Raw genomic sequence first — 16,401 nt, forward strand, 5'->3', positions numbered from 1 at the left:
GAGTTTACAGAGCATCAAATACAGGTGCGCTGTGCGTCCATTGAGATGAACTGAAAAGTTCAGATCGCTTGATGGAGAGAGAACTCTGAAGCTCAGATGCTGAAATTAATGCAAGCGTCATGCGCTTCAGTCTATGTAGTAAACAAACCCGCACGTCTCTGTCATTCATTAATTCACACAGAGACGTGCAGAACACTGATTCATATTTCAAACAACTTTTGCAGCTTAACATTTACAGATACTGGTCCATATGGAGATTTGATTTGATTAATTTATGCTAACTTTGACAAATTCCATGACTGTCCATATTAAAATGTAAGTTTCATTTTCATGACTGGATTTTGAGATTCCGTCTTCGTTTTCTGCTTCGTGATGGGTCACAATCAGGTTTTGTGGATCACCCTCTTCTCGCTGTCATCATGTTGTCAGCGCTGAACCAGCTCTCCATCTCACAGACTAATGTCAAGAGGCCTGAATAGGTGGTGCGTGAGGACCACAACAGCGTGAATACATGGACAACGTTTCCTATACTCAGAGTATTTGTATGTTTTATGGGTTTGGCAGGGTGGTGTTCAGAATGACTCAGGATTAACTCTTTCTTGACCACTTCCCTGTGTGTGGGTGTGTGAGAGGGTGTGCACGCATGTTTATGCTGAATGTCTGACGTAAAGAGGAGCTTTAGTAAGGCCTGGCTTAAAAAATGCATGCAACATAGACTACCCTTCAAAAGTTTAGAGTCAGTTATTATTTTTTAAGTGATCAAAACTAACCATAATGGCTCAAAAGATGCTGTTTTTTTTAAAGCTTTCAAAATATCACACAATCCTTCTTGAGCACCATCAGCATATTAAATGATTTCTAAGCATCATGTGTCACTGAAACTGGTAAATTGACAGCTGAAAATTCAGCTTTGCTGTCACATTAATAAATTCCCTTTTAGAATATAATGAAATAGAAATTTGGCTATTCTTTTATTATTTAATATATTAAAAAATATATTTTTCACAGTGTCCTTATGTTACAGCTTCGGGGTAAAAACTTCATCGTTGCTGGTTCTATTTCAGATGACTAGTAGGTCCATTGCTTTTAATCTTAATGGGAATCTGCCTGTTGTGTTTTGATCGCCAGAGTTTGTGGAATATTTCTGAGTTGGCTTTATAAGTGGATCAGTAAAAGCAATAGGTCAGGTAGCTATAAAAAGCATGTTTCAAGCACCTTGAACAATTCACTAATGGATGTTAAGTAGTCTAACCATTTTGAAATCAATAATAATTTCTCATGCAGTTTGTTTAATTTCATAACCGTGCTACTACAGTGTATATCCCAGTTGATAATATTTTTATTTCAAAGTAGCAGTTCTGTTTTGTCTTAAGTAGGTTGTATATAAGTGGATTGTTTAGTGCTGTAAAAGCAGGTTTGACTGACTGATGCCAGCTGAATGGACCGTTTTCATTAGATCTTGATTCAGAAGTTTCATGAGTTACTGTCTCCTCACATTCCCTTGGCATCTCTTTGTAGATGTATACATCACGGATAGTTCAGTCAAAAATAAAAACTCCTCATAAAACATTTGCTCACACTCATGTCATTTCAATTCTAATTGGCGTTTTCTTTTTTGCAACCAAAAATATTAAATTGTGAGAAGTTTTTGCTGAGGTCGCCACTGGTGAGTAGCCCTATGTATTTACATGTTATAACTTAAAAATCTGCATGTAATGCCTTTTTCTGATTGTTTTGCGATTGCATCATTTGCTATGTTCAAGTATTAACTGAGACAATGTGCATCAGTTTTATTGGAAAAAAAGAGTTTCAAAAAGTCCTCCTCTCTTGATGCGTAGCAGCGCTGACACACACCTGCTAAATGCAGCTCAGTTCAGTTGTGCAGCGTGAGAGAGATTGACATGGCGGAGACGTAAGTGAAAGTGCAGAAAAGCAACGTCTATTTCGTGCACAACTCAAACTACAACAGGTAAAGCTGTTAGCTGTGTGGATATTGGCAATATCAATAACAATTCTAGTTTATAATCATCACTAATATGGCTTCTTCTTAACAAGATCTTAGGTTTTTGCGGTGTTCTGTTAATGCGTGAACTTCATTATTTGAAGCGCACTTGCTGTCCAATAATCGCAAACAGCTTTATTTGTTACGTTTTAGTAAACAAAGTATCCGCTTTAAAATTATTCAAAATTCATAACGAAATGCAAAGAATAAATACCGTTTTTGGTTGCTCTTAAAAGACGGGATCCCTTTAGCACCTCAGTTCAAGCAGCAAGTGACCCATTTGATTGTTTTCTTTACTTCTATAGTGCATAATGAACATGAGTTAACATCAAAAGGAAGGCTGTTTTATAAGAGATCCTACAGTACAACTTACTGAAATGTCTTGTGTAAAAGCTTATTTAGTGTTTCAAACTGTGGAAAACGTGTAAAGCTTGTAAACATTGCAACGTAATATACATTTACTTCAGAATAACCATTCGGTGTCCAGAACCTAGAAAAATAACTACAAAGAGCTGAATTTTTCTATAATTATGCGCTATTGTATTTTCATATTTTTACTTTAAACTGTCTACATGTTTCAACTCATCCTATAAAATTCCATTTTACTAATTAAGAAAAACACTGAAAGTGTGAAAGACATACACTTTTAAAAATAAAGGTGCTTGACCATTCAGTCAAAGGTTCTTTTAACCCTCTGGAGTCTAAGTGTATTTTTGGGGCCTGGAGAAGTTTTGTCATGCCCTGACATTTGTGCTTTTTTCAGTTTCTTATAAATATCTAAATGGCTTAAGTCTAATCTCACTGTAATCAGCACAAACTGGGCTATAATAATATGTGAGCACTGTTGATGATTGTTTTTTTGAGAACAAAAAAATGTTATGCGTGGTTCGTGAAAGACTAAAAATGTTAAATCACTTGAATAAGGCCATAAAACACATACAAGAACATTGGTTCCCAGGACTTTTGAGAACTGGAGCTTGTAGCCTAGAATTTTTCTTTCTAAATTATGTGAAAATCATCTTGTTTACTCACTCACAGAAAACAATATATTGATTTAAATTTTCTAAGACACTTTTTGTTTGTAAAAGTCATATGAGAGTAGGCGTCAACTATCATGAATATCATTGTGATTTACACCTGAGAAGACAAAGGCCTGTATAATGAGCTGCATAATGAGCCGTTCTGTCAGGTTTGTCACTGAAGAGGGGAAGAGTTACAAGAAAATGTGAGGACAAAATAAATGTATATAATTTTATGTTTGTAGTTTATTTAGAATGTTTAATTATCCCACAACATAATTTAATATCCACTTTTTGAGCTGACTTTCAACGCTGATTTTTTTTGCATCATTAGTCCAGTTACACAATCCTTCAGAAATCCTTCTAACAATCTGATTTTCTAAAAAAAAAAAAAAATGTTGTTGTTGTTATTATTTATTATTAATGTTGAAAAGAGCTGAGAATGTTTTTTTTCAGTGGATAAATTGAAAGAACAGCATTGTTTGTTACATTTGTTACAGTTACATTTATTTGTTACATTTATATTATTTACATCAAGCGTTTCATTTTATTTATTCTCTTTTCATGGTAATGCAACATGAAATACCACAACAACAATCCAACAAACACACAAAAATACATTCCATTTTGATTGGTATAGTAATGTATATTGTTATTGAACTTCATAATGTTTCACTTGATTATACATTTAGTCAGGAATTATATTTTGGAAAAAGTCTAACTAGTAAAATGTTTACACGTTATGTGAAAACTAGTACATGGTTGTTTGTGTGTATATATGCACTTACCTAAAGGATTATTAGGAACACCTTACTAACATTGTGTTTGACCCCCTTTCCCCTTTAGAACTGCCTTAATTCTACATGGCATTGATTCAACAAGGTGCTGAAAGCATTCTTTAGAAATGTTGGCAGATATAAATAGGATAGCATCTTGCAGTTGATGGAGATTTGTGGGATGCACATCCAGGGCACGATGCTCCCGTTCCACCACATCCCAAAGATGCTCTATTGGGTTGAGATCTGGTGACTGTGGGGGCCATTTTAGTACAGTGAACTCATTGTCCTGTTCAAGAAACCAATTTGAAATGATTCGAGCTTTGTAACATGGTGCATTATCCTGCTGGAAGTAGCCATCAGAGGACGGGTACATCGTGGTCATAAAGGGATGGACATGGTCAGAAATAGGGATGGGTGTTTTCCACAAATATCACATTTGAATATTTGAGCTCACAAAAAATGAATATTCGAATATTCGTTTATTTAAATTAAGTTTAATGATTCAGACGTTATTTTTCAGCAACATTTGTTTTCGTCATTTTGAACAAGCTTACAATAAGCTTGAACAGTACACATCGTGTTTTGTAGCTGAAAACCTTTAACAATGCGTGCAAACAAAAGTACAGATTAAAAGCAAAAAAAAAAGTAAACAAAGAAAAAACGTAAAGCAGCCTGCAGCAATTAGGCTATTGTACACTTAACTTTTAAACTTTTTTTTTCTATTGTTTCAAATGTTCTTGTTAAGAAATACAGGCATGTAAACATGATTGGGGGAAAGTCGGCTCCTTAGTCTGTTAACAATAAGGCCGGCCGCGGAGATAACGCGCTCTGACGACACAGACGTAAGCGAATACGTTTTGTGAAGCGCTTCGTGTTTTCGTTTCACCACTGAATGGGATCCTCATCTGGTGGAATACATGGCTCCAGCAAGAACTGTTCCCACTCGTCTCGGCTGGACTCTCTGTAATCATCGCTGAAGAACTGGCTCAGCCTTTTCGGACGAGTGGGCATTGCATCTTCTTCATCGTTGGTGACAGCGGCTGCATCCGCACCACTCGCATCAAAGAAAATATTCTCATAATGTTCAAAAAAGGTTTTTTTTCTTACTTCTCATGTTTTCATCGAGAAACCTGAGATGTTTGTGCCGAGGGTCTAGGGCAGACGCGAGGAGGAGTTTTCACTGCATTCTCCAAGTTAGCGGTGTTTATTCGTTGCTCGAGAGATGCTGCAACAATGTTCTTGGATCACTTTCTGTGATTCTCCACGGCATATTTGAAGTACTAGAAGACCGCAGTTCTTTTAGGGGGCGTTCACATATCGCGTCTTTTGCATGCTCAAGTTCGTTATTTCCAATGTAGGCGCGTCCGAACAGCATCGAGTTAAAAACATCTCAACTTTCAGAATGCTGCAAGCGCACCGCAGGTCATGTGACAAGAACTAAACATTCAGCTTCATCCTTTCCCGTAACAACGTTGAAAGCTCAGCCAAGATGAAGGAACAGCTGATCATAGCTGTATATGGATTGCCATTTTGAAATAAATTTAGTAGCAGAGCTACTGAAAGCGATTTTTTTTTTTGTGCTGCAAATCCATTTATCCTTTGCTGAAATTTCCGCGTCTTCATGGAGAGAACGCGTCGCCTCAGGAGCGCTTCTGCCCGAGCGCTTTTCTGACTCTACCATCTGAATGTCTCAACAGAAATCGAGACTCATCAGACCAGGCAACATTTTTCCAGTCGTCAACGGTCCAATTTTGGTGAGCTCGTGCAAATTGTAGCCTCTTTTTCCTATTTGTAGTGGAGAAGAGTGGTTCTCGGTCGGGTCTTCTGCTGTTGTAGCCCATCCGCCTCAAGGTTGTGCGTGTTGTGGCATTTTCGCCCACAGGACTGCCGCATACTGGATGTTTTTCCCTTTTCACACCGTTCTTTGTAAACCCTAGAAATGGTTGTGCGTGAAAATCCCAGTAACTGAGCAGATTGTGAAATACTCAGACCGGCCCGTCTGGCACCAACAACCATGCCACGCTCAAAATTGCTTAAATCACCTTTCTTTCCCATTCTGACATTCAGTTTGGAGTTCAGTAGATTGTCTTGACCAGGACCACACCCCTAATGCATTGAAGCAACTGCCATGGGATTGGTTGAATAGATAATTGCATTGAGAAATTGAACAGGTGTTCCTAATAATCCTTTAGGTGAGTGTGTGCGTGTATGTGTGTATATATATATATATATATATATATATATATATATATATATATATATATGTATATGAGACTTACTCATGTTTATGATCTCTGCTGAATAAAGCACTTCATTCTTTTTTTTTTCTGAGGAAATCCAAATCCTGAGGTCCAAATCACATCGTTTTGGGGTGAATTATGTCTTATTCCTCTCAACTTGAAGCAAACAGTAAAATAAAAGAACTTGAACGGTCTCGCTGCGTTGTCTTCTGTTGTGTGGGCATATTCAAGCCGCACACTTCAGTGAAACATTAGAATTTGAATAGCGCGTTCAGCGCGGGGGCGTGGTCACATTAGAATATAACGAAGGGAGACGTGAAAAACAGACATTGCGTTGTTTTCATATGGATTACTTTATCAGAATATTTGTTTTCGGCAGCACTTGTTTAGTTTAAAAGTAAATGTCAAGCTTTCTATAGATATGTCTTATGTCTCTTCGTTGAGTGTTCACTGAGTTATAGTTCATTTTAATGACGTGTTTGTAAATGAAGATCAGCGCAGACAAAGGCTGCAGACAGCACACCGTGTTTGTTATCTTTATTTCATAAATGCACAAAGTTTTGTTATTATGTCTGTATACAAAAAAGTAGACCCTTTACAGATTCGCTTTATGTATTGCTCTTATCTGTATGATCAAAACTGAAAGTGTAATTTAAGTTATTTTCGGGGGTTATGAAGAAAATGGCTCATAACGCGTTAAACGACTCCAGAGGGTTAAAGAACCATCTCTTTCTCAACTTTTTATAATCCGAAGAACCTTCTTTTACCATAAAAAACCTTTTGTGAAACGTAAAGGTTTTTCAGATTTCATTCAGATTCTATGGCATCATGAAGCAACTTTATTTTTAAGTGTATGACAACATTTACAGGATGTTGAGGAGGAGCCCAAACTGGCCAAGTGATGCTTATGGTCCATGATATTGGTACAGATAATGAACAATTCTTTGTGACTCTGTATTTCAAGTTGGAAAAGACATTTAGTAGACAAGAAGGATCAAAATGCTGATAATGACGATGAGACCTAAACGCATGACAGTATGATTGAAATGTAAAAAAATGAAAAATAACATGTTTATTCTGTCTCACCAAAAAACATAAATTAATTTCTATAACAGGTTTATTTTTTTTAATTATAGGAGACAATGGCTCCTTAATAAAAATTTTTTTTTTTTTTTTTGGAGGCCTGGAGTGTGAACTATTTCATTATTAATATATATATATATATATATATATATATATATATATATATATATATATATATTAATATATATATATATATATATATATATATATATATATTAATTACAGTAGATCTGTTTTCACCTCCATTATGGATTTGCTTGAAATTTACAACCATGCAGCAGTAATAGATTATGGTTGGGTGATATACTGAATGTTCACTATATATTCTCATTGTTTTGCTCCTAATATAAAATTAGACCGCATTATGAAAATGTAAAAAAAGAAAAAAGGAATCCGGTTTAATTCAATATCACTTAATTTTGGATGTATATCACTTAAAATACATGCCAAAAAAAAAAAAAAACTAATTCTGTAAAATATACAGCAGTTGGTATAACATTACAATAAAAGGGCTATTAAAGGTTCAAATTAACTGATTTATATACAAATGCTTAAATTACACTGTTTTTATTATAATAGTTAAAATTACATAATTATTTCTTTCTACTCCGTTTTTTAAAATCTAAACATATAAATGGTGGCTGTCAAATTGACAGATTTGGTCAAACAAATGAAACACTGATGAATAGGCCTATGTTAAATGGTGTGTATATATTTAGCAAAATGCTCCTCTAGAGTGACTAAAGAGTTTATGGTCACAGAATAAGGTTGTTTATTAGGTGAACGTGACATTATTTGACATGGTTTACATACTGTTATACTGACATATTTCTGCGGTTGTGCAGGATACAGATTTTGGTAAGGTAGTTTGTTTCATAACAAAAGTAAAAAAAGCTTATTGTGAATTTATTTTATTTTTTGGATGGAATGTGCGCTACAATGTTCTGTTCATTAAAGGGGTCATATGATGTGATTTCAAGTTTTCCTTTCTCTTTGAAGTGTTACAAGCTGTTTGTGATCAGATAAGTGATCAGATAAGTGATTGTGATCAGATAAGATCTCTAAAGTTGCAAAGACTAAAGTCTCAAATTCTAAGAGATATCCTTTATAAAGTTTAAAACTTGTCGACACCCCCCAAAATGTCTCGTTTAAACATGCCCCTGTCTACGTCATAAGATTTGCATATAAAACTGTCCAAATGTTCACGCAAAGAAAGAAGGCGTAACATTCTCGCTGTAGAATTGTTGCTGCCTCCATGTTGTGGAGACCCTGTGTGATTCATTGTGAAAGCTAAAACACTTTGTTTGGTCTTCCAAAAGAGGAAATGAATAGAAATCAGTGGTTAAGTTGTATTTACAGCACTGTTCCAAAACAGTTCAACCCAAATATTCAGATGTGTGTAGCACATTTTTTGGAGGACTGTTTCGTGATCCTGGGAGAGAAGACTACAATGCTGGCTGTGCTGGCTAAAGTGCCTTTAGGTTACATAATTAAATGATTTCCACTGATGATTCAACTGTGAGTTTTAAGCAGTGTAGAGTAGCACTTGTTTGTCATTTTCACGAATGCAGACATTGTTTTATGTTTATGCTTCGCGATGCAACGCGTAAAAAGACAGTATAAGTCATTATAATCCGTAATTATGTCCCCACTGGATGCAACAAATGGCTTGTTTGTAATGGATTTTATTGGTATTGTCTTGTAGCGCCGGTGTTCTGACCGCGACATGGCATCACAGTATGGTGAGGGTTGTAACATTTCAGTCACACGCTTGAGGTATTCGACCAATCACAATGCACTGGCAAAGTCGGGACCGGGACATAAAAACTGCATGTATAGAAACAGCAGTAAAATATGATAAAAATGTCTGAAAAAGTTTGATGACTTTGCCCCAAAATAAGTTTTAAAATGCTTTTTTCCCCACAGGAATTCCATTTGAATTCCATCTGATCTTGCACACACCACATCTCGCTGTCACCAAATCGTCTCCGCTGTCGCAAAACCTCAACTGTGCGCATGAGTCAGTGGAACAGTGGACTGTTAAAAGCAGATGATTGGCTTTCCAGCGGGAGGGGCAGGACATGTGCATACAACCGCCATCTTTGCCATTACGTGTTTTCCTTTATATAGTTGTATTGAGGATTGAGGGAGTGGCAAGTCTATTATAAATTGTCTCTGGCACTGGATTAGGGCTGAAACGATTCCTCGAGTAACTCGTTAAAAAAATATTCCTTTGCCTCGAAGCCTCTTTTAATTTATTTTAAATTTCACATCAGGTTCTTTCGCAATTATTTTTTTAATGTGACAATGCATTTGCGTCACCCACAAAGTGGAAGGAAACACAAACGCTGCGTCCGAAATTTGCCAAATTTTGAATTAATTAATCAAAAATAGGTCATTGCACTTAAATCAAATCACGATATGGACTAATATCTGTAAATATTAAGCTGGAACAGTCTATTTAAATATGAATCCTGCATGTTCTGCGTGTCTCTGTTAATGAATGGAGCAGAAGCGCGACTTCCTTTATCACACAGTCTGAAGCGCGCGTGACGCTCGCGGTAATTTCAGCATCTGCTGTCTGATAAGGAATTGAACAAATGAGCAACATCTCCAGAACTGCACTGACCGTCACTTCATGAGCATTTGACAGTTTGATTTGAGTAAAACTAGCATCACATCACACACACAGAACTGTAAAGGTACGCCAACCCGTCAAAATAAAAGTCTGGTTAAAGACTATTGTTCAGCAGAATGTACATACCCTACTACTACTAAAAAAAAAAAAAAAAAACCTTTTTTAATCGCACAACATTTCTTCCATGTTTTATTTTTAATAATAAATCCCCTTTGTTTACCAAAAAGTTGTTAATTTTCAATAATTAAAAGATAAATTAAATGAATGTTTTATGTGTTTAATGTGCATCTCAGAAAATGCTTTATTTAAAACCCCAACTGAATGGCACTTAAATGCACTTAATTCATCTGTCAACTTTGTCATTGTTCACAGTACAAGTACAGACAGAGAAACAATGGGTAATAATTAAATGTTTATTTCTGACATATGCATTGCATTATATGCATTTAAAAAATAAAAAATTCTAAAAAAGGAAACTTAGTTGTTAATTTTAAGAGACCCAGGAGTCTTATTTTCTCTTGCACAATTAATATTGCACTTTAATTAAGCAAAAACACATTTTATCTGATTAATCGATGGAATTTTTGGTAGAATACTGGATTACTAAAATATTCGATAGCTACAGCCCTACACTGGATAGCTGGGCAGTCAGAGCACACCTCGCTTTTCAGACCAATGAGCTTAGTAAAAAACGATGCGTTTCACAGAAAGGTGGGACATAGAGGAGAAACAATAATGTACAGTATGTGGAAAAGTGTTTTTATTCATTTAGCTGATGCTTTTATCCAAAGAGACTTACAATTGCTATATATGTCAGAGGTCCCACACCTCTGGAGCAACTAGGGGTTAAGTGTCTTGCTCAGGGACACATTGGTGTCTCACAGTGGATTCGAACCCGGGTCTCTCACACCAAAGGCATGTGTCTTATCCACTGTGCTGTATCCAACACCACCCAACTTACATTTACATTTATTCATTTAGCAGACGCTTTTATCCAAAGCGACTTACAAATGAGGACAGTTGAAGCAATCAAAAACAACAAAAAGAGCAATGATATATAAGTGCAATAACAAGTCTCAGTTAGCTTAAACCGTACACGTAGCATGGGCTTCTAAATAATATAATAAAAAGAAAACCGATAGAATAAAAAAAGAATAGAGCAAGCTAGTGTTAGAGGTCTTTACACACATATATACACACACACACATTTTGGTTTAAGTTTAAACTTTTGAAACTTAAACCACAAACACATTTCATTACACACAATAATGTGTTTTTTTTTCATATGACCCCTTTAACTGAAAACAGGCTTGACTAATCGATTCTTGGGATTTAAGATCGATCGATCCAGCCCTAATAGGGGTTGATGAGCTTTTTTTCTCTTTCAGATAGTTTGTTGTCCATGTGAAATTTGCCCAAATAACCAAAAAATATGCACGTATGTCTCTCTAGCATATTTTGTGCATAAAAATTTATGTTGGCAAATACTGTTTTCTGTTATTTACTGTATATTCGCACAAAAATGATTTTTCATTTTCATTAGAATCTCAAACAAAAATCCCTTTGATCCTTCTTAAAATTACTAGGTGTAATTGTATGTAGTATTGTAAAATTTCCCTGATTATTTGTACTCCATTTTTGACTATTTCAGTTCCTTGACAGCAGTAAAAATATTTAGATGAAGTATTGTCTTTACACTTTTGTCATTACTTGAAGCCAGTATCTGGTCATCTGTGCTCTAACAGAAAGGAAGCACTACTGGTTTTGGAATATCTTGTGATGATGTCTTACTGACTCATTTATGAGGATCTTATTGGTTTAGTTAACCCAAAAATGAAAATTAAGGCAAGGCAAGTTTATTTATATAGCACATTTCATACTCAATGGTAATTCAAAGTGCTTTACATAAAAGAAAGTAAAATAATAATGAAGAAAAAAAAATCAAAGGGTGTTTAAGACTATATTCTTTCAATTAATAAAAAGTAAATAAAAAAACGCGAATCGATGCGTTTTTGTAAGAAAAATATCCATATTCAAAATGTAATCACTTTACTCTAGCTTGCGCTCACTGATGTAAAACAGAAGCAGTTCCGATGGAATGACATAAGTAGGGCCCTATGATTTCTGAGATGCGCAATTCCGTCCGCGTTTTCTGCAATCCAGTCATAAAAACGGAATTTACAGTTTAACGCGGAATGTCAAGGAATTTTTCAAATTTTGAATTAATTAATCAAAAGTAGGTCATTGCACTTACTTCAAATCGCGATGTGGACTAATATCTGTAAATATTACGCCGGAAAAATCTATTTAAACATGAATCCTGCATGTTTGTGTTAATGAATGGCGCAGAAGCGCAGCTTCATTACACACACGGAAGCGCACATGACGCTCGCGGTCATTTCTGCGTCTTTCCTCTCACTAAATGAGGACGTGAACACATGAAAAACATCTCCAGAACTGCACTGAGAGTCACTTCATGAGCATCTGAACGTTTGATTTCAGTAAAACTACCATCATATCACATCATAGACTGTACTATCACATACACAGAACTGTAAAGGTACGGTAACCCATCAAAATAAAAGTATTTGCCAGAAATCTATTACTAGCCTATTGTTCAGCAGAATGTACATAGCCCACTACTACTTCTACTAAAAGGAAACAAACATATATTTTTTTAAGGAATAATCACAAAACATTTCTTCCTTGTTTTATTTTTAATAGTAAATCCCCTTTGTGTACCAAAAAATAAAGTTTGCTTAATTTTCAATAATTAAAAGATATATTAAATGAATGTTTTATGCCTTCATTTGATAACCAGAAAAATGTAAATACAAAACAGAATTTCAGAGGGGAAAAAACATTTCATAAGGCTATTTTAAGAAATATTTTTACAAATTAAGTTTTTATGCATTTAAATAAGTACACATGCTAAAACACAGAATTAGGTAACAATAAAACATATGGTGAAGAAAAAATACAACATTTCATAGGGCCCTAAACATGTAATTTTTTTTTTTACTTTTAATAAATTGATGTGAAACTGTATAAGTTTTATGATTTTAATTAATTGGACATGCTTTTTGATTAATACAATTGAATTTAACCATTAAAAAGGAGTTGAGAAAAATTAAAACCGAAAAAAAAGGAATCCAGAAAAATTTAAATGGAAAAAAATAAAATGGAATTTGGGAAGAAATAAAACTGATTTCATAGGGCCCTATATAAGGTCAGCGTTGCGCATATCCATATTCTTCAGGGTGAGTAATTTAGGGCTTAATTAAAATTTTGGGATGAACTAACCCTTTAAATGGTCTCATCTATCGTAAAACCGTTTCTCTTTCTTCTTTTAACAGCACAAAATTGTCTGCCTTTTGTTCATGCTGCTTTCTTTCCCCCCAGCAAACCATTTAGTTCACAGAGGAACTTCTCCTTTGCGTGCTTGAGCATCACCATTGTGGCGAGAAGGAAATGAGCGTCTGCTGCAAGTGTATTTGAAAGATTCATAAGGTGCAGTTTTGAGGGAATTTGTGGATGTTGTGTTTTGAACTTAAACAGCTTAGTGGTCTTACCTGCAGTATTTGGTCACATCACAAAATCAGTTTGTATCCCAATAGACCATTCAGTTTGTGCTGCCACTACACCAACTTGCTTTGGCTCTCTTACCAGTTTGTGTGGCCAATATCAAAGCCATTTTAGTGAAGTCAAAGACTGAGAAAGCTGTTTTAAAGAAGCGTTGCATTGTTTAATCTATTGCACTGCTGCTAAGTTTCTGTTTCTGATTTTACTGTAGTCTAACCCTCAGCCATCACGCCTACAGATCGTCTGATGTATATTGCACACAAAAATGGCAAGAACTCTACGCTACAAATCTGATTGGCTTCTGCGCAATTTCTAGGAGTGAATGTGAGCTTGGCTTATGCCAGTAGTCAGAAATCTTTCTACGTGAGACTAACAATATTGAGGTGAGTGAAAACTATAAAAATGAATAGTACATGTAGTGAATATACAATTGAAAAACAAAAATGAGCTTTTTCCTTATTGTCATTTTGGGACAAAAAAAGTCATGCCTTGAATGTTTTTGAGTCATAGGTACATAGTTGCATTGAACTTTAGCTCGAATGTCTCCAGCACCTACTATAATACGTCTTGCCTTGCTGTAACATCATTGTGACACAGTATTGATTATTTGTATACTTCTTGTACAATAATTTTTTTTGTTGTATTTTTTTTGTATACTGTATACTTTTTTTTCATTCACCAAAAAATGTGAAATTTAATTGTTCATTTTGAATTTTCCCTTCATTTTTTGCCCTCGGTTTTCTCTCATTCTCCTCTCACAGACCTTTTAGACCTTTTAGCGAGCTGACTGTTAGCTCACACCCACAGTGGTTGTGTAAGCCTGCCAGAATCCACTTCCCTCTTACAGTGATACAATGTATTTTGGCTCCGTTTGTTCAGTATGTATGTTTGTGCTTCAAGTTTCGTCATGTGGTTTTGATACAAATGACTGGCCAGTGACAACAGTTTCGAGGGGAAAGATGGCGAGAGTTTGCGGTTCCAACTGTGATAGTGGTGTGGGTGTTACAGTGTGTCTGTGAGGGGGGTAGATAATTTGTACAGTAAATGTGATGCTCTTCTGCACTTGACGTGTGCATAGGGAGAGGAACCCAACGTTGCATCTTTCATCCTGCCTCTAGAAAAGCAGAGGCCACATATGGTGTCAATGATAGAAGAGGGGTTGGTTGTCATTCTCCAAGCTCTGTGTTTACTCAGCTGAGGCTAACTGGACAGATATAGCTCTCTCCATACCGGGCCTTGTTGCTCTTCTTTTGTTTTTGTGCCTTGGCGATTCAACACATCTTCCTTTAGCTAAGGGAGTACCCTGAAACTGTATGATCTGGGGTGCTCTGTAGCACTCTAATCATAAGAACATCTCTTTGTTCTCGAAGCGTTCTTGTAGGCTATCTGTGAACCTCTGTCAGAACCGGTTCATGACTTGAGAACAAAACGTAGATGTAACTGACTTTAATACATAATCTGCCCATAATTACATATAGTGTAGTCAAAATTAAGTGTTTTTTTGGTAAAGGGAACATAAAGTGGCTAGAACTTCTGTACAACATGGCATACAGAAGTCCAGATTGGACATTTCCAATCATTAATTTAAGTGCTTTAGCAGGGCTTATTGCTGCACATATTTTTAGCGTGAAAGACACTTGGGACAGATGACAGAATGTATCATTTGCACATGCTTTTGAGTCTTACAATTTTAAACATTCTAGTGCTAAATTCAGTACTTGGGAATTCTCTGTGAGACCTCTTTCTGTGAGCTCACACCCAAAGCACACGCTCAAAGATCCACATGGGGCAGCTGTGGCCTAATGGTTAGAGAGTTGGACTTGTAACCAGAAGGTTGCAGGTTTGAGTCTCGGTGCTGGCAGGAGTTGTAAGTGGGAGGGAATGAATGAACAGTGCTCTCTTCCACCCTCAGTAGCCATGGCTGAAGTGCCCTTGAGCAAGGCACTGAACCCCGAGTTGCTCCCCAGGTGCTGGATATAGCTGCCCACTTCTCTGAGTGTGTGTTTATGGTGTGTTCACTTCTCACTGCTGTGTGTGTGTGTGCACTTGGATGGGTTAAATGCAGAGCACCAACTCCAAGTATGGGCTACCTTGGCAAATGTCACAACTTTCACTTTCATATGAGAGCGCACGGCCACCATCATCATCTTGGCCAAATTAATTAAAAGCATGAAACTTTTTTTTGTTTGTTACCAAATTCTGTGTGTTAGCATGTCTAATTATTTAAATGCATAAAACAACTTAATTTATATTAAAAAAAAATTCTTAACATAGCCTTATGATTTTTCTTTTCCTCAGAAATTTCTGTTAATCAAATGAAGGCATAAAATACTAATTTCATTAATTTAATTATTGAAATTTAAACAAACTTTATTTTTTGGCAAACAAAGGGGATTTACTTTAAAACCTGGAAGAAATCTTGTCTTATTCCTTAAATCATGTTTGTTTTATTTTAGTAGTAGTAGTAATTGGCTTCAGACTGCAACTAAAACAGCCGCATTTGCCACTAAAAATATTAATTTGTGAGTCAAGTTTTTGCTGAGGTGGCCACTGGCTACTTATAGAAATCTCTGTTATGATTTAAAAATTTGCATGTAATGATTTTTTTTTCTGATTGTGTTGCGATCACATCTTTTGTTATGTTTAGTCGATGCGCATCTAAATTTTATTGGAAAATCAGCCTGCTGATTAGCAGCATTGACGAAACACCTGATAAAAGCAGCTCTAGATGTGCAGCACGAGAGAGCAGAGATGTGCAAAGTGTGCGCAACTTGAACAAACTGCAACAAGTAAAGCTGTCAGCTTTGTGTACATTAGCAGTATCGTTAATTTGTTTACAATTGATACTGTGGCTTCTTGTTGGGCCATCCTTAAAAATATTTTGCTTTGCAGTAATGGTAAAAATGGTAAAAAAATAAAAGTGTGTGTGTGTGATTGGCTTATAGTCTGAGAACTTTTCTATGATGTGGAAAAAAATATTGGTCAGTTTAATTAAATTTTATTAGTGTGTTCTTTTTTTCCGGATAAAGTATGCTTTTTTTAATATATTTTGTGGCGT

At 35.7% G+C, this 16,401-nt stretch overlaps 1 protein-coding gene across 6 annotated transcripts in view; it reads left to right on the forward strand.

Moving 5' to 3' along the window:
- LOC132121500 (protein phosphatase 1B-like) overlaps positions 1 to 16,401 on the forward strand; it is a 45,168-nt gene that overhangs the window by 3,827 nt on the left and 24,940 nt on the right. The window contains exon 1 of one of the 6 annotated variants that reach the window (XM_059530968.1): positions 13,590 to 13,726. The exons of the other annotated variants lie outside the window; for them this stretch is intronic. The gene's annotated coding sequence lies outside the window, so the exon portion shown is untranslated. Of the gene's footprint in view, positions 1 to 13,589; positions 13,727 to 16,401 lie in introns of those variants that run through there. 6 annotated transcript variants of the gene reach the window in all.

This window comes from Carassius carassius, chromosome 39, assembly GCF_963082965.1.
Source record: "Carassius carassius chromosome 39, fCarCar2.1, whole genome shotgun sequence".
Taxonomy (NCBI): Eukaryota; Metazoa; Chordata; class Actinopteri; order Cypriniformes; family Cyprinidae; genus Carassius; species Carassius carassius.